This window comes from Oxyura jamaicensis, chromosome 14 (assembly GCF_011077185.1).
Source record: "Oxyura jamaicensis isolate SHBP4307 breed ruddy duck chromosome 14, BPBGC_Ojam_1.0, whole genome shotgun sequence".
Taxonomy (NCBI): Eukaryota; Metazoa; Chordata; class Aves; order Anseriformes; family Anatidae; genus Oxyura; species Oxyura jamaicensis.
Window position 1 is genome coordinate 12993767 of NC_048906.1, and position 9134 is coordinate 13002900.

The following is a 9134-nucleotide window of genomic DNA, read 5'->3' on the forward strand; positions in this document are numbered from 1 at the left end:
GAAACGAAGTTCTGCTGCTCCTTCCTGCCCTCACCTTGCTGCAGCCTTGGCAGGAAATTAAGGTGTCAGCAAGCTCCAGCTCCTTGCGAAGTCGCTGGCAGGGAGAGGTGGGGAGGCACCTCCAGGGACAGACCGAGGTGTGACAGGAAGGACGGCCCAGCGGTTGGCGTGCTCGACTGGGCCGTGGCAGGCTGTTCCAGCCTCCAAGCTCTGGCACAGAGCTTCCCGGGTGACTCGGGGCACAGTCCCGTGACTCAGGGCGCTGCCGTGCCTCCCACGGACGAGAAGCATCCCCATTGCGAGGCACGAGGACGCCAGGCACTACACGAGCAGCACGAACGGGCAGGGAGGCGGAAAGGAGGGTGGAACACACCCAGCCAAACCTTCATTCTGGGGCGAGCAGGGCTGGGAGAAGAGGGGCCAGCCGGGTTTCTGCAATCTGAGGGACTGGAAGCTGCGAATGAGCTGTTTTCCAAATCACAGCGAGAAACGAGACGGGTGTGCTACTTGCAGAGATATCATGAGATGAAATTAGCTGCCTGGAAATAGATTTCCAGATGGGCTATTAATGAGGTAACAAGATAATTTAACCTGGAGTCCTAGAGCGGGGCAGGACAGGACCTCATACTTCATGCTACACTGCAGCAAAGTCCAGAACAGCAGCACATCTTTCTGGCCACAGACATTAACATGCAGAGGCAAGCCTGAGGATCTTTACCTTCGTTCAGCTGCCTTGAAACTGGTTCTGGCCCAGCTTTAACACAGCAGAAATTCATACACATCAGCTGAGTTGGGCTGAGCTGCACTTAGGGCCCAGCACTGACTCTTCTTAAGTATGCAGGCAGAGGAAGAGGTGTCCAAAGCCTGAAGCAAAAGATTGATTGGAAAAGTAGATTTATTGCAGAGCCAGCTTAGCCACAAAGCAATTAGCGTCTAACTGAAAAAAGTTGATTCTGCTCCCCTGCACAGCACACTGCGAACCGGTGACAGACCACCAGTGAGTTTCTGGAAATCCATCACGGTCACTTTGAGAGTGGGGATTATGAAGGTTTGAAAGTGGAAATCAACGCCTTAATCACAGGCCATGGGGAGAGGAGGGGGGTCAGGAAAGTTTCTTCAAAATAAGGGTTAACTTCAAAACCCATCTCCGTTTTCCACCGAGGAACTGGAAGGTCCTTACCTGAATAAGCATGAAAATGGCAACAAAGGCACTGCTGAAGCATGGTCTGAACACACACAGACTATAAAACAAAACCACAAACACACGCATCTCAAAACCTGGTGCTCTCATCAGTCAATTAACATGACTTCAGTGAAGTGCAAGAGGACCACTGGCACCTTCCAGTTTACGGGCTAACTGCGGAGCTAACGAGCACGTGGGGCAGCACGGGGTGTCTCATCAGCAGCATCTCAGGAACACCACAGAAAGCAAGACAAGAGGAAGAAACGAACCAAGACAAGCCACAGCACCCAGTCTTGGGAAGCTCCACCAGCGGACCTAACTGCCAGATCTCTCCCTCCGTGCATTTCTAATCCTTGCAGCACAGCTCTGTCATCCTCCTCAGCCCACAGACTGCCCCGGCTACCAAACACGTCAGGCTGAAAAATCGCCTCGCCAGGCCGCCCGCTGAGGCTAGCTGCATTACAAAACCCAGGAAGCTTTTACTCGCCTGCCAGCAGCGTGCTAGGGATTTCGCAGGAAGTCGCAGAAGCAGGGATGCTTTGCAGGAAGAACGCACACACAGGCCTCTTGCCAGGAAAATGCATCTTGAGCAACACATGTGCTCTCGGTTTCCTCTTTTTTTTCCCTCTCCAGATAGGTTTACCCAGTCTCTGGGTTACCCAGCAGCAATAAAACAATTTTTTCCCCTTCTCACTCAGAGCAGAGTGTTGATTGGTAAACAGCAGATCTTCCTGTCTGAGGCTGTGCCAGCCTGTGCAGAACAGAACTGTTGTTATTGCACATTCACAGCTCGAGATAAACATGAGTAAGAGCCATGAGTAAGCGCCAGGCACTGGCTCTCCAACACATTTGCTTTATCAGTTTCACCTTGATTCGGCTGTTTCTGGAGGGGCAACATTGCAGAAGTAGCAAGGACAAACAGGAAACCCAGACAGAAGCGACAGGAACGCAAAAGGCTCCTCCGTACCCACCACCACCCCCGAGCTGTGCAGCTCAGAACTCCGCCGGCACTCAGAACGCTCAAAAGCACAACGTGGAAACACACAAGCCCAACAAAGCCAACCTGCCCAAAAGAAACAACGGGACAACTAAACGGCGCTCACAGTTCTCAGGACAGATCTGTAGGAGAGCCATGGCTAGCGCAGGCTGTAAAGGTTACAGCGAAGCACGGAAGGAAAAAAATGTGCAAGTCATCCCTCATCTGCAAGATGACACACTGCAATGGCACAGGAACAAGAAACCAGCCTGGGAAACCACACGCTGGAAGTCGGTGGAGAGTTCCTAACCTTTCAAAGGGGAGATCTCTGGACCAGCTGCTCCAGCAGCGCTGGGGAAGAAGCACACAGTTCCAACAGGTAGCTCCCAACAGGGTTCGTGACCTGCGCAAGATGACTTGTCAGCAGTGCTGGACTAGGCTCGGTCCCTCCGGGTCACTGAGAAAGGCAGATCCCAGCCCGCTGCCAGCTGGGTTCAGGGGGCCGGAGGTGCCCAAGCACAGCACAAACACAAGGTCATACCCAGAAGGACAGCAGGGATTGTATCTTCAGATCATGCTAAGCTGACAGATAAGCAGATGAAGAGCTGGCCGCTGAAGAAGAGCGGGGAAGAGAGGCGCAGCAAGAAGGGGAGTCTCGCAGCCAGCGAAAACCCAGGGCACGGACTTGAAAAACAGTCTCAGGGGAAGACGGAGGAGGAGATGTCCCCTGAGCACACTGTCCCGAGATACTCCAGCCACAGCTTTAATTCAGCAGAGATTAGACAGAAGACAGATACGCAATTCATCCAAGCCACATCCAGTTGCATTCCTTACTAGAAACAAATCCCAGTCTTCACTGTGCTGCCCTGTCCGGAACCAAAAAAGCCTCCTTTCACGAGGACAGCAGTACCTGCGTGTCTCCTCCCACCATTTTTACATAACTTGGACTTCCTTGGCTTTAACCGGGCATCGCTCCCCAATTACCGACCAAGCAGCCTGTGTTTAAACCACCAGGTCTCTTGGCTGTGCCTCGGGCAAGCGCAGAGGTAGGACCAGCCTGACAGACACCGGTGGCGTTGGGCATTTCCGTCACAAACAGCCAGGAGGTAAAAGCACGAGACTCGCTGAGAGGCTGCCACCTTCCCCGCCAGCACAGGGAACGGGGGGAACGTGGGCAGGTGGGACGGGGAGAGGGAAACAGAGGCCACAAAGGTAGTTTCTCTCCTGGCACAGCTCGGTGCTGTGACCTAACGGGGAGCATCACGTTACAGCTCACCCCTCTCTCCGCATCCAGGTTTCACTTGTCCTGGGCCGCCCTGAAAGACACACGGATCCTGCTGCGCGCTGACATCCGAGCCACGCCGTCATTTCTGTTCGGAGACGATGCTGCCATTGAGCTTATGTGGCCGAATAACCCCTGGGGTAACCGAAGCGACAGAGGCACGCCGGTGCCCGCCGCCTCCCGTTCCCCACTGGAGCAGCTGTACTGGTTGCCCGGCAGGCGGCTCCTCTTCAGCTACACCAGTACAGTTGAAAGTGGGGGGGATGCGTTCAATTACACACGGCCTTAAGCAATATTTGCCCACGAGAGCAATTATTTGAACAAATAGAACGATGACACGAGGAAAACACCGCGCTGTCGATGAGAGGGCTGCAAACCAGTGCAGACGCTTTCAGTAAGCAACTGCCTTCGCTCCCGCAAAGCCGGCCCTGCCGGGCCAGCCAACGCACCTCCAGCACCGCCACGGAGCCCGCCTCTCCCCCCGCACCAGCCAGCTGCTGCCTGGAGCTGCCTCAACCCAAGCGGGCAGATGGAGAGGAGACTGTGTGTTACGGGGGTCACCCAAATGCCTCGCGAGATGCACCTCGGCCTCCTGGGGTGCTGCAGACCCCCAGCCTTCCCTCCGCCAAGCTCTGCTTGCTAAAGCACCGGGCACGGCCAGGTCAGGGAACAGGAACAAGGGCTTTGCACGCCCGCAGCATCACTCACAGGAAACCCCAAGGCTGCATCTAAACTGCTGCAAGAGCAGGGACGCTGCTCCGGCCCTCACACTGCTGAGAAGTAGCCCCGGCACAGCTCTCAGCGGGCACCTGCCTGGTGACAGCCACCACCCGGAGACCACAGCGTGTCTGCCGGGCTTCATCGACCCCGAGCCGTAAAAAGACTCCTGCAGACTGGAGACCAAGGTCACAGAGACCCCAGCTAGCCCACAGGCACCCAGGCAGACCCGAAAGGCCGACAGCGAGCACGCCAGCATCCACCTAACTAATGCAAAGCCCTGGCCTGGGCTAAGGCCACGTCAGCTCGGCTCATTCGGACGCAAGGCCAGCCCCACCAGACACTGCCCTGCAGCAGACACCACGAGCGTGCCCTGAAGGCGGCAGCTCAGAGCAGCTGCCCTGCTCACCACCTTGCCCTGTCTCTGCAGGGAGGGAACGAACCAGCAGGCTAAAAGCAGCCCGGCTGCGTAAGGCACAACACGGCCCCGCTGCCGTGGCAGTTCCCAGCCTGGCGCTGTGGTTACTGCAGGCAGGGCATTGCACAGATCCTGAGATTAATTTATTTTCCTGCCCATGCATTGCCTCAAACGCATGCTCAGACTCCACAGTTTAAGGTTGCAAGGTCCTGGACGAGCCCTCGATTTCTTGTCCACTCCTAGAGTTTCTTCTTCACAATGAGAAAAGCAGGGGCCAGCAGCATCCCCACCCGCAGGAGCGTGCGGCCCTCACACAGACGGAGAAGGGAACACTCAGAAGGAACCAAAACGAGAGAAAGACGAGACGAGAGCACGGCGGAGAGGAAGCAGGGGTACCCACGCTGACAAAACACAGCTCTTTTCCCTTCCAGCCCCTCCCAGCCCAGCCCAGCGCCAGCTGCAGACAGAAAAGCCTCTCACCAGCCCCGGCTTCTGCTCTGCAGATGCGATGCCCGGTTGGTGCGAGGTCAGCCCGGCGTCCCTGGGATCGAACGGCTGCTGCTGGCGCCAGCTGAGCGGCCCGGCCGGAGGAGCATGCTAGATGTTCTCTGCACAGAACCGCCGGCACCGCTGCGCCTGCCAGGAGGAGCGGCAGCTGCGCCGAGCTGGTGAACGGAGAGGAAAAGCACGTGAGGATAAAGGGCTGCCGAGACTCCGGGCCGATCAGCATCGCACCAGCACAACGCAACCAACCTCACATTTTGGGTCGCTCGCTCGGCGTCCACTCAAACTACAGCTCCCAGCGGGCTCGGTGCTTCCTGCAGCATGGGGCTGGCGACGGGCCGGCGCTCGGTCCCACCTGGAGACGGGAGTCGCGTGCTTTTGGGTCGGCTCGGGCTCTTCGCTCTGCTTTCAGCCCCTCAGGCTGCGACTGCACGGCCCCGCTCCCTCCGCTGGCCTTGCTCCACGGCGCTGCCGAGCGTTGCGGTGCCAGGCTCGGCTGTATCGGGTAACGGAGCGCCTCACGAGCGCGGCAGGATCTTAACGATAAGGATCGTGGACAGTTCTCGCCAATTAGCAAGGGGCAGGATCCCCCCGGAGATCTGCATGCGAACGGAAGGATGTCTGGAGGGCCGCGCTGCCTGGCTGTTCAAACACAAAAAGAGATGTTAATTACCGTGCGCGGCCAGGACATCATTAGCACTTACAGCTACTGGAAATTCAGGAGGAGGAATTCCTCTGATTCTGTCAGATGTGCCCATCCCCGTACCTTCAGATGACGTTTGAACACCCAGGACATTTCCCCTCGTCCCTTCATGTTCTCTGCTCTCAAAACAACCCGTTTTAACGGAATTCCCGCTCTGTGTAAGTGCTGTCTCCTTCAGGACCGGCTTTTATAAGACAGAGCAACGGGAATCCTTGCCCACGACTGCCTCAACGGCACGCTTTTCCTTTCTACAGGAGGGAAGTCCTTTCAGACTGGGGAGGAGGCAAAAAAACAAGGAAGGTTTCTGGCCAGAACATGAGCACCCCCGAGCTGTGCCCACCGCCTCGCCTCCTCCCCGCAGCCTGCCACCGGTGCGGGCGGTCGCTGCCGTGGCAGGGCACGGTGCTCTCACGGGGAGCTTTTCTCTCCGTGCGCAGTGGGAAGCAGACAACCTGCGGCGAGCACCTGGGCCCGCAGCAAACAACAACAAAGCAGCTCACAAAGAACACCGCGAGCAAGAGGTGCCGCTCAAGAACCAGCAGAAAAAGTACCTAAGGGACAGGCCGAGGTTGGAAAGGCCACCCCGAGCCTTTCGGCCCGCGGGCCTGCACGGCACAGGCTGCACAGGGATCTCCCGGCCCGCAGCGGCGCTGGGCGCTCGAGCCGGCGAGCCCCTGCAGCTGTCTGCGGCGGCGGCTCACGTCTCACGGAGCCGAGGAGGCAGCGGGATAAGCAGCAGAGGACGGAGCACCCTGTAAATCCGTACGTTGGTCTGCGGGCCACCGCGTCACTTTTCCTGCAGGAACTGTGTTTGCATACGCATCGTCTGGGAAGAGAAAGCGCTTAACCGGCAGGGCTTACCGTAAAACCCGCTGGCCGTGCCGCAACCCCACGGGCTGCCCGAGCTCCCCGCCGGCAGGGACAAGCAGCGGAGCAGGACCTTGCCCGCAGCGGTGCCACAGCACCCCCGGAGAGCAAAGTCCCCCCGGCGCACTGCCGTGCCCGCTTCCACCGCCCCGTGCAGCCGCTGGGGAGGCGCCGCCTGGCCTGGCAAAGCTGCCCAAGGTTCAGCCCCTCTGCAAAACGCTGTGGGAGCAAAGCGATCCGCTGGCAGAGGAACGCAGCCTGAGGCTGGGGAGCTGCCTGCCATCTCCTCGGTGCCCCAGAATCACCCAGGCTGGCGCCGGGTACAAGGTGGCCCAGGGGAAGCACATCAGAGACGTGCTGGGGAGATGCCACCGGAGGGGACAACGCCACCACCGACCCCAACGCCGGCCCTGGGCGCTGAGCAGGCGCCCGGAGCTGCTACCAGAGGGGCTGCGCGGCAGGGAAGGAAAAGCCATTTCCTCCTGCCGGACACTTCTTGGCGCCCGCACTGCTGGCGAAGCGCGCAGGCACGCGTTTGTAGGGGAACAGAAATGTGGTTCCAATACCGCTTTTAATGCACGAGCCCAAAGGCTCGGCTTCAGTTTTTAGAAGTCAAACTTGATCATCTCAAGCTGGCAAAAATAGCCCTGTGTTCCCTCAAGTTATTTTCTTTTCAACTAGGCAGGGTACAGCACAATGGGAAATATCAGCGGTTACGTACTCAACCTCCAGAAACCCGAAGGGCCAATTCTAGCAGCCCACGGCAGCCTTCCAATCCTCGCTGATCTATTTGCTGGAGTTGAGCCTGAAAAGCGTGCTGCCCCCGAGCCATTCAGCAAACCCCACGTCCTGCTAATTGCATCAGTGTAAACGTGTTATCTCGGCTGTCAAACGCCGGCTGGATGAACAGGACCTCGCTCCGCAACGTTAACGCCGAAAACCAATTGTTCTTTCTGTTTGTGACACATTTCTTCGGATCTTATTTCCTTCTAGGACTTCCTCTTCTGCCCAGGCACCTGGGCAGCGGCATTTTTTCCAGAGCAAGAGGAAGTGGCACACAAAACCCCTCCTTATCTTTTAAGCAACCGAATGCGAGCGAGTTTCGGGAACAACACCCTCGCTTCCAGCTGAGGCGTGCAGAGAGGGCTCGCAGGAGCTGTGAAGGCAAGAGTTAAACTGATCTCCAGCACAGACCACAGCCCTCCTGCCTTCCTCGGCTTCCTCAGCTGCCACCGCCAAACACCAGGCGAGCAGCACCACCCCAAATAGCAACCAGAGTGCAAGAGGAGTTCAGGGGGAGCCTGCTCCTCCCCGCCAGGCTCAGTAACGATGGCCTGGGAAGGGCTGCATGGATCCAGCAGCGACCAGCAGCACCGAGCCGAACGTGGGCAGCACAGCTCGCTCTGAAGAGCAGGATTACAGTGGAAAAACAGCAGGAAGCCCCCAGCTCACCCATACAGCCAGCTTTCCCAAGGCTGCACTGACACGTGACGGTTCCGAGAGCCCCAGGTCCCAGCAGTCCCGCTCGCCGTGCTGGTTTCCTCCCAGAGCTGCTCACGGGGAGCGAGCCGCCGCGGGAAGCCCTCCTGCAGGACACCAGGCTCCGGCGTGCGCTTCCCCAGGTGGCCACGGATGACAGAAAGGCCCGACATCAACTCAGAAACGAACAAAAAGGGGGGCTGCAGATGAAGCAGGAGGACAGAAGGAAAACATCTCTCCCACCTGCACCTTGCCGGGCAGCGAGCGACCCCAAGGCACTGCCTGGCTCTCCCGTGCGACCGCTGCAAACCCTGCAGGCTCCCACAGCACCCAGCGCGGGCTCACCCCATCCTCCAGCCAACACCAGGCAGCTCCACGCCTGGGCAGGACGCCCAACCTTTTTTTTGTGTGTGTGTGTGTGTGCAACTTTAGCAGTTTTGGTTTTCGATATTTATCCCAACGCAAAAGACATTCTGCCTGGCGCGCACCGCGGGCTCCCTTGCACGCTAAGCCATCAGGCTCCAGCAGGCTGCCCTTCTTTCCTGACGAAGCAACGCGGCTCAGCCAACGCAGAACGTCACCCGGGGCCTTCGAAGGCCTCTCCAGCCCTCAAACCCCACCTGGGGAAGGGAGCGGCATTGGGTCTTGCCTCCTGCCTTGAGCTGTTTGAGCCTTGGACACAAGCAGGAGCTGACGCAGCTTTGAACCGGTTACCGTCCCGAAGTACACACAGCCGTGATAATTTGAATCGTGCCTCTCCGGCACATGCCCGGGTAATATTTACACAGACAAAGGGCAGCAGGACCGGACGCCTCACCCAACACACTCCCACAACGCAGCTCTCAGAGCTCAGGCCCGCTCTGCTTCACCCACGGGCACCAGCCAGCAGGCTGCGCAGCGGGCCTCGGGAAAAGGCCACGCAGAAGCCGTGGGGCATCGCAGGAACCCGTCCCCTGCCCTCCCACCGCAGCTCTGCTCGAGCTTACGGAAGGCTCGGAGTCTGAG

General features: G+C 58.3%; 1 protein-coding gene across 7 annotated transcripts in view; it reads right to left on the minus strand.

The window, feature by feature from the left end:
- CAPN15 (calpain 15) overlaps positions 1-5506 on the minus strand; it is a 43667-nt gene extending 38161 nt beyond the window's left edge. For 4 of the 7 annotated variants that reach the window (XM_035339323.1, XM_035339319.1, XM_035339316.1 and 1 more), the window contains exons 1-3: positions 5330-5506; positions 5057-5241; positions 719-864 (exon numbers count right to left, since the gene is read on the minus strand). The gene's annotated coding sequence lies outside the window, so the exon portion shown is untranslated. The remainder of the gene's footprint in view (positions 1-718; positions 865-5056; positions 5242-5329) is intronic. The other 3 variants (XM_035339322.1, XM_035339317.1, XM_035339318.1) reach the window with 2 other exon arrangements.
- Positions 5507-9134: the final 3628 nt, after the last annotated feature.